Source organism: Artemia sp. Qi Xiang Cuo, chromosome 1, assembly GCF_049724085.1.
Source record: "Artemia sp. Qi Xiang Cuo chromosome 1, ASM4972408v1, whole genome shotgun sequence".
Classification (NCBI taxonomy): domain Eukaryota; kingdom Metazoa; phylum Arthropoda; class Branchiopoda; order Anostraca; family Artemiidae; genus Artemia; species Artemia sp. Qi Xiang Cuo.
This window is the reverse complement of record NC_142794.1, coordinates 8,239,600-8,252,428: the sequence shown is the minus strand read 5'-3', so window position 1 is coordinate 8,252,428 and position 12,829 is coordinate 8,239,600. Positions and strand designations below refer to the sequence as shown.

Here is a 12,829-nt window from a genome sequence, read left to right as displayed (position 1 = left end):
AGCTCTTTACTTGAAAGAACCCTTAATGAAATACAAATTTTTAATTTGTTGAATGAGAGGATGGGTTTCTTTGAGTCAAACATATAGCTTTTTGAAGGGCAAAAAAGCGCAAGGTCTTTGAACGGTATAAGCGATAATACGCGTTTGGGTCACCAAGAAGAGGTGGGGGAGAGGGTTGGGATTGATTGTCCTGATTTTTCAAAGTCGGTAGAACTGTCACATATATACAACAGGTGAGGGAAAATGTCTCCAAACGTTGGCAGTACAACCTCCAGGGAATTCGGTGCATCACATGTGGACAGTCATATTTAAATAGTGGAAGGTAGGCGGGAATTGGCCATGACTGGTGCAAAAGATGTTCTGAATCTCTATCTCTTAGACCAGAAACCAACATTTATCAGATATCATACAATTCACGACAATTCATTCATCCAAACTTTCAAGCAATTTTCAATTCGTAGAGACCGTTCATACAGGGCTTAATTCTTATAGTAGCGAACACGACTTTGACTGCTTGCTACATTACGAATTCTGGACCGATGATACCGAAGTTGAGTAGTGATGAGGCTCTTCCTTGAAAATAAAGTTCAAGGTACTTACAGTAAAAATTGTATAAATTCCTTATTTCGACTGGAAAGCCATATTTTTGAGGATGACTTTTTTAATCTGAACGAGGGCTCGCATTAGTGGACGGTTTGAATAATGAGTAGGGGCGTCCCGAGGGGGGGGGGGAGGAACGCGCCGACCCTCCAACGATTTTGGTATTTGGTTAAATTTTGGCCGAAGGCGAAAATTTCGGCAGAAATTTTGCAAAATTGCCCGAAATTTAGCAAAATTCTTGATTTCTGCAGAAAATTCGGCATAAATCAGATATCAATTCGGTAAAATTTACGAACATCGCCCCCCAATGAAATGAGTCTTTGAACGTCCCTGATAATGAGTCATGAGAAAGAAGACTATGATAGATTAGAAGATTCATCGCTATATGGCCCGTCTTCATTTGTCGAGACTCTGTAAGATGTAAGATGTTGATGAAGATTAAATTTTATGATTAAAAATTATTATTCTAAACGCCATAAAAAATAAGTTAATGGTCTTTAGGCACAAAATAAGTTGTCTTGTATATAATGTCTCTGTATAACATTGTTCTACTAATGATTTGGAAAGAAGTAAGAAAATTGGGTAGCTTCTAAAATTTTAGAAGGCTTTGAGGTGGGTTTTGGTGGGGATTTAGTGATTTTGAGCTGTTTGAATATTTTCAGGGTAGAAATTTTTGATTTTGTATTATTTTATGGTATTGCTTAGTTTGTCTATATTAACCGGGGAAAGCTAGTGGTCATGTGGCGAAATTATTCATATATACGGGATTACCTGTCACTTTCTTAAATAAGCAATTATTGATTTGAATTTTGCTGTTCTTGTGTGATGGAAAGACAGTGTTAGTAGTTTTTGTAGCTACGTAATGCAATCAATTTTTTGGCATTACATTATGAGCAACGAAAACTGTCCTGTTTTCCTTTTTTATAAAAGAGAAACTTTCTTGGAACCATTTCCTTCTTTTTTTCCTGTTTTAATAAAATTAGTCTGGATATAGCCTACTACCTATGCAAAAATAAAAAAGACGAAAGAAGGAAATGAGAAAAAATGGACGGAAGACCCTCTTTAGCCATCCAAGGCCAAAATTCCTTCCGTATTCATTTTTTGCCTATGTTATAATGTGGTTATAAGGGAAATGATCGGACATTTTTCTCCCCCGTAACAAGCCAAAAATGTTAATTTATACATATTTGAAAAAAATATGATACTTTTTCCGGTAAAGAAAAACTTTTTTTGTAAAATTCTTCTCCCATAGAAATTGTTTCACTGGCTTCATTCTTGAATAAGTTTTATGCTCAGCTTTATAGTTCTTAAACAGATAAATATAAAAAAAACAAGTTTTTTGAACTGCAAGTCAGGAGCAACCACAGTATAAAGATAATAGTTTATATATTGTGAGAGCAACATTAAAACTTATAACTAACGGTTTTAATGTCAATACCTCGCTCTTTACGCTAAAGTTTTTTAGAACTTCAAAAAATGCTTGTTATTGTTCTAATTAAACGACCTTTGTGTTTCTGTATTCGCTCTGAAAGAAATCAGAACAAAATTTAAGCTTTAGCGTAAAGAGCGATGTATTGAAGAGGATCGACTCCTCATATACTTAATAATTTCTGTTCATTTTAACTTTTAAAGGTGTTCCTTACTTTTAGTTAAAAAAAACTTGTTTTTTCATAGAATTTCTGATCGTTTGCTAAACAGTGCCGAAAAATCCAGCTTCACCTTCACGGAACCCCCCCCCCACCCCACCTCCTCACGGAAGGATCCTCTGGCAATTCAATCCCAGTGAAACTTTATCCCGAACAATTCCCCCTAACATCTCCGCATGTAAAATTGAGTCGCCAAAGAAATAGTAAGACAAACAAAACTAATTTTGTATAGGAATTCTGGCAAATCCCCCCCAGTGCACAATTCACCCTGAAAAGTTCACCCCCCTCTGAAACTTTTTACCCATTTTCCCAACAGAAAAATCAGCCCCATCTGAAAAATGTACCTAAATTTTCCAATAACAAATAATATACGTAAACAATCGGCAAATTATATAACTTAAAAACCTTTCCCCTTAAAACCTTTACAGTAAGGTTCTCTGACATGCTGAATCTGATGGTGTGCCTTTCATGAAGATTGTTTGACTTTTAGGGGGCGTTTTCTCCCTTTTACAAAAATCAGACAAATTTTTGTAGTCTTTGATGGGTAACAGTAAACTAATGAATATTATATATTTGTAATCAGCATAATAAACCAGTTCTTTTGAGATATCTAATGGTATTACAATTCTGTTTTTTTAGAGTTTCAGTTTCTAATGAGCCCCGTTGCTCCTTACTTACAGTTCGTTACCATGAACTGTTTGATTACTATCCATCCGTCTAAAACAGCTATTTTATTTATTAGTGAGCCCAACAATTCACTTTTTTCTTCCAAAATCATCGAGTCGTTTACTCTGTAATTTCCTCCAAGAAATTTACCGAGCGGTATTAATGCTATTTTTGTTTTTGATGCCAAAAAACGAAATCTTTTGAGTTTTAAAGCCACTTTTATCTTTACAATACCATGGGCCTTAAAGCCCCCCCCCCCACAGGAGAAACATCTAATTACCACTAGGATTATGTATAAAGTTGAGGACTGGAAAAAAGATAAGGAATTGCCATAAGAAAACCTAATGCCTTCTGTATCTTAAAAAAAAAAGAAATCGTTACAGGACTGCTAGTAAAACAAACTTTTGCAAATCTTTCTAACTATTAGGCTAGGATTTCGAATATTAACTAGTGCATCGTCCATCTTCTGACAAAAGACATGGGAAAAATATTTTAGGGTCCAAGTACCTGCCCTGAAATTCTGAAAAAGACACTCAACCGCGCTCTTCTTGAACTAATAATTTCTTTGCAAATGTTTCCCCTTAGATGAGCCTTTTCCCCCCAAACATGCTTAAGACTTCTTTTGGAATAAAACCCCAGCTAAAAGCCCATTTTTTCTTTAGAAAGTAACTATCATTTTTATGATAGTTGTGTCCGCCCAGAGATGTACGCAGGGAGAGGGGGACTTTCAAACCCCATCCTTTTCTGAATGTAACAATTTAGGGGCTTATTCATTGGTCTAAATAATACACATGTTTGGTACTTTCCCATTATATGGGCATTTACAAGGAAACCAGTCACGAAAAACCCGTTTTTGACGGGTCAACCGCTATAGAGTAATACAATGATAGCGTGGTTTTTATTGCGTATACGATATATAACTGTTTTTTTGGGGGGGGGGGTTTAGGGTGGGGGATGTACCTAGGTAAGGTTACGTATTTAATATATGCTACGCTTGACCCCCCCCCCCTAATTTGCAAATATATAGCCCAAATTTATTTATAAACTATTATATATTCATCCTATTTTATTTAATTTAATTTCATTAGCATTAATCAAACTTTACTTTTTAGAAATTTGGGGGAGGGGGTTTACCCTTACCCTTTTTCCGAATATAAGTTTCTGACTAAATACTTAAGTTCCGTCTGTTTCATCCCCAAGATTTTATTATAAAGTAGTATTCACACATTTCAAACCTTTTAGGTATTAGAAAGATGTGGGATATTTCAGCTTTCTAAGCACTGCACATTCAACGGGAACCAACGCCACAAGGGTGCTATTTAGGGGCGTCGTTTGGAGGGGGGGGGGGCAGTTGTCCCCCAATAATTTGGAGGAAAAGATTATTATATAGCTTATGACCCTTGACTATCCGGATATGGATCCCTTTTGCCCCCTATAATGAGGCCAGAGCTACGCCCTTGGTGCTATTCCATCAAAGCCAATATTGCCTCCTTTATAAGAAGGCTCAATTGATACTTCTTTTATTACAGATAGATCCAAAAACTGATGGTTATCACATGGTATTTGTGATGAGTTTCTGGGGGTACCTCCCCCTCCCCCCAGAAAATCTCTGTGTTGCACTACTTACATGGGTTACAGGGTGAAAAATGCCTAATGGGAATATCAAGTTTCGTTCGTCAAAAAAAAACAAAAAAAAAAACATGCAAATTATGTATCTACCCATATATACAATACCAATAGAAGCAAGAATTTATTCTCTTTAGCTAACGGTTCTTTATGAAAGATGGTGTGATTGCCTGCAAACCACATTTAAATTCTGAATTTATTCCCATAGTTTATAGAATTATCCAGTAAGTTTATCGCAGATCATTTCTGGTCTTCATTCTCGGTGCGAACAAAAAGCTCCTCCCACTTATTCATGGATTAGCGGGTTATCTGTATGCGTCAATCAATGAGAAATGGTTCGAAATTGTATCATTCATAATTGTGAAAGCAGAAAAAAACTTGGTGAGCCAGCCAAGTGGTTCGCAAGTGTCCCATCTCATAGGTATGACTTAATTTATGTACAAATTATGACTTAATCTATTATTTACAAACAGTGGAATCAACTGATTGGCCTATGTAGGATTTTATAAAAAAGGAGGAAGGGGGTTGATGAAATTTGTGAAAATAAGGAATTTTTTCTTCTAATAACTGGTGGAATAGGTGTGATTGTTTCAGGGGCGGATCCAGGATTTTTTAGGGGGGTGCAAAATAGGTTGATCCGATAAACTTACGTTAGTAGCAAGTTTAATTAACGCAAACTTGCGTTAATTAGGTAAATTACACTACTTTAGACTACTGTAGGGGGGCACCCCTCGCCCCCCCCCTGTGGATCCGCCGCTGGATGGTTTATCATTTTTTTTTCACGTCGTGTTGTTTATTTTCTACGATATTTATTTTCTAGATAAGACTACTTTCGTTTTCAGTCAATGTTTTCGTATGAAATGGGCAGACCTTTCCTGAACTTTAAACAATAAACACCTCTGTTTGAAAATCTTTGCACTTTGTGAATTGAGATAGCGATAAGGGTTCCTGATTGAGACCAATTTTGGGACTTGGGTTCTAATTATTGGTTGCTGTGGTAAAAGTTGCCACAATAGCCCTATCCAAGAAAACACCAAACTTCTGTTAAGAAGTGTTTTTCGTAAAATTCTTAGGTAATTTTCAGAAAATTGAAGAACATCACACATTTTAGTGGCAGATCCAAAATTTTACGGGGCTTTACGCTAGAAAAGCTCCTATCATAGAATATTCTTCCAGTTTGTATATATACAGTTTATATATATATATATATATATATATATATATATATATATATATATATATATATATATATATATATATATATATATATATATATATATATATATATATATATATATATATATATATATATATATATATATATATATATTGCGTAGAAGAAGAAGAAGAAGAAGAAGATTTTATTTGAATAAATCAACATAACAAAAAAATATATACCCCCAACAGAGAGCAAAGCTCGTAAAATTGGGTATTAAAAAAAAAAAACCAAAAAAACAAAAAAAAAAAAAAAAAAAAAAAAAAACAAACAAACATTTCCTCATCATAACAAAAGAGAGAAAGAAAAAAAACCTGGTTAAAGAAAAAAACAAAAAACATAACAAACATAAAGAAAACAAACGCTGGACAAGTGGGGCATGGAAGGCTATCCCAACATGGGTAACAAATATAAACAAAAAAAAAAATAATAATAATAATAAAATTTCTATTCCACCATCACAGGTCAATACATAATTTTAATATTTTCTTCCTTAGAACTTATGTTTGCCGAAATGACTCAATTTGAATTCTATCTTTCAGCTTATATTTATTTGAAATAAATGGTATTTGGTATCTAATTGAAAATCTAGATCTTTCACAATTAACAAAGGGAATTCGATATGTTCCAGAACACCTAAGAGCCGAAGGAGGGGCAGAATCAACAGAGATTTTTCATAAAAATAACTACTAGGATCTTGTATTTTAAAATGCCATATTGATATATTAAGTTCTCTTATATGTTTCAGATCTAATAAATTCAAGAAAAGAAATAATGTTTCAGTTTCCGATGCATCTCTAAGTTTTGATGGACGATGTAAAAAATTTACGATATATATATATATATATATATATAGTTATATATCGTATACTAGCGTATACGATATATAACTGTTTTTTGGGGGGGTTAGGGTGGGCGATGTATCTAGGTTAGGTTACGTATTTAATATATGCTATGCTTGACCCCCCCCCCCCCTAATTTGCAAATATATAGCCCAAATTTATTTATAAACTATTATATATTCATCCTATTTTATTTAATTTAATTTCATTAGCATTAATCAAACTTTACTTTTTAGAAATGCCCATATAATGGGAAAGTACCGCATGTTTCATGTTAATTTGGGGGAGGGGGTTTACCCTTACCCTTTTTCCGAATATAAATTTCTGACTAAATACTTATGTTCCGTCTATTTCATCCCCAAGATTTTATTATAAAGTAGTATTCACACATTTCAAACCTTTTAGGTATTAGAAAGATGTGGGATATTTCAGCTTTCTAAGCACTGCACATTCAACGGGAACCAACCCCACACGGGTGCTATTTAGGGGCGGCGTTTGGGGGGGGGGGCAGTTGTCCCCCAATAATCTGGAAAAAAAGATTATAATATAGCTTATGACCTTTGATTATCCGGACATGGCCCTTGACTATCCGAAATATCTGGTATTTTTTGTGAATTTTCTATACACTGTCTATTAAAAAGGATTTCATCCCTATTTTGAACTTTTATTTTATCGTCATGGAAAGGCAGTGTGGTCTCCGGAATTATCTGAGGTTTGAAAAAAAGAAAATAATACATCTAAAAGAGGAAAAATGGATTAAAAGCCTAAGCTTAATAGTTTGATAGTCAAATCATTTTGTTCAGCATTGTTCAAAGGTTCAGTAATTATGCCTTTGGGATGTCACCCCTCCCCCTGATTGAAGGGCAGCCCAGCTTACCTAGCACTCCGCAACGTCGCTTGACTCCTGGATTGTACCTTATGACATGCGCAAGAAATACTCTGATTTGCAAAAAGCTACCAAAAGAAGTGAAAATGCTGACCCCCATGCCGACCATACCTGTCAAGCGGAACTCCCGTAGGAAGATGAGCCTTAAGCTCTGACAATTAGTTTTTTACTGTTTACATGTTTTTATGACTTTTGTGCTTTCACACTAGTTCACTTTTTATGGATGAACTAAATGAATCTTTTTCGTTTTCATTATATTCCATGTTAACTGACAACTTTGAAAGAGGTTTACAAGTCCTAAAAATCTAGTTTCTGAGATTTCAAGATGGACATATTATGGAAAAATTATGGACATAATTTGGCTGAAAAGGACATATTTTTGGATGCTCAAGGGACATATTCATTGACTAAAAAGTTGGCAACCCTGGTACCGGGTCGATATCTGTCTCACCCGTTTCACTGTTAGCAACTTGACTTTTTAGAGGTTTCCACATAATGGGAATATACCAAATTTAGTTTTTTTTAGTATGAGCAATGTAATTGTAAATAGAAATATCATTTCAAATAATTAAAAAAAAAGTATATAACAATGGAAGTAAACTTAGCCGAAAATCAGGAATCCAACAGTATTATTTAATTTGTACATTATGATTCAGAAAAGTCATGATTATATATAATTCTCTTTCATAATTTGGTCTGTCATAATTTGTATGAGCTAAATTAAGTGAAGTGTTCTTAGGAATTGTATACCTAAGTTAGCGTTTTAGAATTCTTTATGGTAGTTTTCAGATTTCTACTGTATTTCCTTCTAGAGTCACCAACGAATAAAATAAAACTTGTTTCTGAAATAAAAGTAAAGAGCAATATTAAAACTTAAAAGGAGCATAAAATATTCAGTATATGAGGGGGGCTGTCCCCTCCTCTGCCCCCCTCCCTCTCTCTGCTCTAAGCTAAAATGACTGTGTCCAAATTCTTTAAAACGACTGCTCAAGCACAAGAAGCCGAATTAAACTTCAGTGTAAAGAGTGAAAGATGAGAATGGGAAGCTCCCCCTCATATGCAGAATGATTTCTATTTCTTTCAAGTTTTAACAATGGTATTTGCTTTCGTTTTAGAAAACTTGCTTTCTTTTATTGAATTTCTGTTCATTTACAAATAATATAATGAAGGCTACGAGAATGCCCACTGAAATTTTCCAGAGGGGGGTACACCAAAATAGCAGTAGTTGGGGCAATGGAATACATTTAGGATACAGGTTCTTGTGAATAAGTTTATTGTAAATACACTTAGAAATAGATTTTCAAATTAAAAGATTAAGTGATTTTACAGGCAAAATGAAACGATAATCAGCAAATTTTGAACGGCGTGGAATTCTAGCAAAGAGATTAATTCGTTTAATTCGTTAATTATTTTGCTTTGAATGGCTAAGTATATCAAATAGTGAATTACTAAGTGTATCAAGTTGAAACTCTTATAAAATTGGTGTGTCTGCTACATTTCATGAATAGTTAAGGGTATTAAGATGATACTTCTCAGGAACAACTAATGGAAAAACCACCCTATGGTTTTCCAAAGGGTGGATGTGAAACATCTCAAGAATGGAAAAGAATATTAAGTTAAAACTATCAGTTAATGTTGAGGGAGGAGATTCAACAGAAGGATTTCCAGTTTGTACGAATGAAATCTTACCAACGCCACACCATGCATACAAGCGTGTAATTTGAAATAGGGCCTCCCCATATCCGTTACCTCCCCCCCCCACCCAGATGAAATTTAGCGTCTTCAAAAATTTTTTCAAAACTAAGATAGCGTTCCTAATTCAAGCATCCACAGAAACAAATCGGTTTTCTTTAGTATGCATTTGTTTTATACTACTATATGGCTCATTTTTCACTGTCATTTTCATTTGACTTGAGAAAATTGGCTCCAACCCCCCCGTCCAGGGTTTTGACGAAAATTACGCCACTGCATGCTATGCTCGCCTCAGGAGTCAGATATAAGATTTTAACGAGTCAGAAATAAAGAAAGGTCCTTATTCTCTCCCTCACCTTTCTCCCTTATTTTTTGCCGTATTTCTCCCTCATTCTCAACTTTCCTTATTCTCTTTTACCGCTGTCATTCGTACATAATCTTCAAAAATTCTCCCAGGAGAGTTCTTTCGAGTATGACCATTATCTAAAAATTTGCTTTTGATTCAATAGCTCGGTTGAAGCAAAAACTTAAAAACACTCTTAATCTGCAAAAGGCTATTGCTTCATTTGCTTCATTACTGAAACCAAGTGTATTTAAAACGTTATGTTTAAATTTTAGTATTGAAATACAGTCCAGTCATGGCGACAGTGGTTTTCAAATACAACATAAGAAATATAGGTTAAATTTGATTTTGAGGTACTGTGATTTCCAGGATTTAATATAACCTTATGTTAATATGTCAGTTTATTTTCATTAGTTAAAATCCAGTCATCTCAATTCTTATAGAAATTTTATTTCCTTTTAATCGCAGTAGCCTAACTCCTATGTTTAATGATTTCAGTTCGTTCTAAGTTGGACTTGAAAATTGATTTCAATACAATATGATTGGTAAGTTAAAGGTATTCAGAAAATACAGGACTCATGGCATACCGCTCAGTCCTAGACTTCAAAAAAACGGAGGAGGGGAGCCTTTCTCTTTATTTGTGCATCAATTTCATTTCATCTTTATTTCAGGTTCGTGGGTCACTGTTTTTCCTGATGTGAAGGTATTTCTGATTCTGATCTCCTCTGTCAGCTGCTATGTTTACGCTGTTAAACTGCTGATTTTTAACATGAAAAGATACAGGCGTCAAGCACTGTAAAAAAAAAATTTTTTAAGTTCAACAAAAATTGTGTACTGTTTATAAACAGCAAAATTGGAATCTCAACAGCTGAAATTGAATATCAGAGACCATTTTGGAATTCCGTGATCATTATTGAATATCCATTTTGTTTAGAAACAGAATTGTTGGATTCCCATACTCGAATTGGATTTTAAACATGTTGAACAATAAACCAGTTGGATGTTCTCACATACTATTGAATTTTCAATTTGTTGACAAAACAACATGTTGGATTTTAAGATCCTTATTGGAATTCTATCTTGTTTGATAGATTTCCAGTTCTTTCATTGAATTGTTCTTACTACCGTGGTTCAATTTTCTAGAGCTGCTGTTGGATTTTCAGTTACTTTCACTGAGTTTCCTATACTAATTTTGTATTTTCCTAGGTTTATAATCTTATTTCTATTTCTAGATATTCAATCTCCCTTTTTAATCTTTAAAATAAACAATAAGCAACAGATAAATAATTATTTATTAGCAACAACATCAAATATGTATCAAAAACAAATGTTTTGTCTTCAATCTCTTAGGCCTCTCAGGCTAACAGCTGACACCTTTGTAAAAATTTGTGTACGTCTGGAAAGGCTGGTTTTCTTTCCATCTGGAAAACGAACCTAAAAAGAAGATGAGGGTAAACTAAGGCACAAATAAGATGGAAGACATTCCCTCTTTTCCTTTTTCCAATTTTCTTTTTAAGAGACGAAGGAGAGACAGGGTTCAATAATTATGATACAAATTCAGTCTTCTCTGGACACCTTTGATCTACTAATCCAAAAGGCCCAGTTCCGATTAAATAAAATAATTTGTTTTAACTTAAAGTAAGGAGCAACTTTAAAACTCAAAACGTACAGAATTAATTCTGTATATGAAGGAGTTGCCCCACTCTTTAATACCTTGCTCTTCATGGTAAGGTTTCTAGCACTTTTAAAAAGCTTCCTATTCTAATTAAACGACCCTTGTGTTTCAGAAGTCGTTCTTACAAAATTGGGACAATAAATCACATTTTTCCACAAGGAAATTTATTCCCATGGAAACCCACCTCCAGCCGAAAATATCCCCTTCCGAAAATTGTCTGATGCTTCCCAATTGCAAATACTATACGTAAACAATTTTTTTTTTATCGTATTTATTGTATTTTATTTGTGTATTTAAAATTGGGAAATTTTATAACTCAAAGACGTATCCCCAGGAGCTGGGGTTCATTTTATCTCAAAATTTTGATCGGATAATTTTAGGGGAAAACAGGCGGGCAGGGGAGCTAGTTGCCCTCCAATATTTTTTTTTTTTACTTAAAAGGGGTACTAGAAAATTTAATTTTCATTCAAATGAGTCCTCTTCCAATGCTCTGGGATCATTTGCTCGATGCGATCACCCCTGGGAAGAAAAATATAGTAAACTTAAATACGCATGTGTGAATTTTTTTTCTGGCAAAAAATACAAAATTCCCGATTTTTGCAGATAGGATTTTTGCTTGACACCTCTACACTTGTAATCTTGGATACACTGAATCTGATTTGCATAAGAATTCTATGACTTTTAGAGGGGTGTTTCCCCCTGTATTCGAAAATACGGCAAAAATTGTCATGCTCGTAACTTTTGATGGATAAGATTAAACTTAATGAAACTTATATACTTGAAATCAGCATAAAAATTCGATTCTTTTGACTATCTATTGGTGTTAAAATTCCGGTTTAGAGTTTTGGTTACTATTGATGCGTGTCGCTCCTTATGAGAATGTCTCAATATTCGCACATTAGGGGGGGGGGTAAAACATAGCATATATTAAATACGTAACCTAATCTAACCTAGCTACCTTTTAGGCCCCCTAAACCCCAAAAACCTAAAGCTTAAATCTTTGTCACGGACTGAGCAATATCTTACTATGCAGGGGAAACCTGTTCATCAATACCGGCTTTGAGATTTCAATGCGATCTTTCTTTCGTGTGTCCTGTATTTGAGAAGAGTACCTAGTAACTATAATTTTTATTTAGAGTTTTAATAGTAAAAAATTATTCAGAAAAATTACTAGAATTTTAAAATGAGTTTGAAACACCTCAAAAATCAAGTCAGAACAAAACTAACGGAAACATTGAGAGGTTTATGGTTTTTTTGAAGAATTACTGTACATTTGCTTTCATAATAACGTTTTACTATTAAGATAAATGAAAATCATAATTACTCCTGAATCAATTTCAAATTAAAATGCTTTCTTATTAGTTTATTTTTAGAAACACACTTTAAAACCTTTGGTTGCCATGGGCTATTTTGATCCCTTTTAGTCTACTAGGGGTTAAAATGTAACTTTCCCCGGAAGCAATTATTAAATTATTAATGAGCAATAAAAAGACGTCAAGCAGTTTATTCACTTTCATCCTAGCTAAACTATGTTGAAAACTGCGCATCTACGACATATGCATAAGTTTTCAAAGTGTACTATATATATATATATATATATATATATATATATATATATATATATATATATATATATA

At 33.9% G+C, this 12,829-nt stretch overlaps 1 long non-coding RNA gene across 3 annotated transcripts in view; it reads left to right on the top strand.

The window, feature by feature from the left end:
* LOC148955980 (uncharacterized) overlaps nucleotides 1-12,829 on the top strand; it is an 86,230-nt gene that overhangs the window by 58,565 nt on the left and 14,836 nt on the right. For 2 of the 3 annotated variants that reach the window (XR_016142130.1, XR_016142132.1), the window contains exon 2: nucleotides 4,778-4,959. The exons of the other annotated variant lie outside the window; for it this stretch is intronic. This is a non-coding gene — a long non-coding RNA (uncharacterized LOC148955980). The remainder of the gene's footprint in view (nucleotides 1-4,777; nucleotides 4,960-12,829) is intronic. 3 annotated transcript variants of the gene reach the window in all.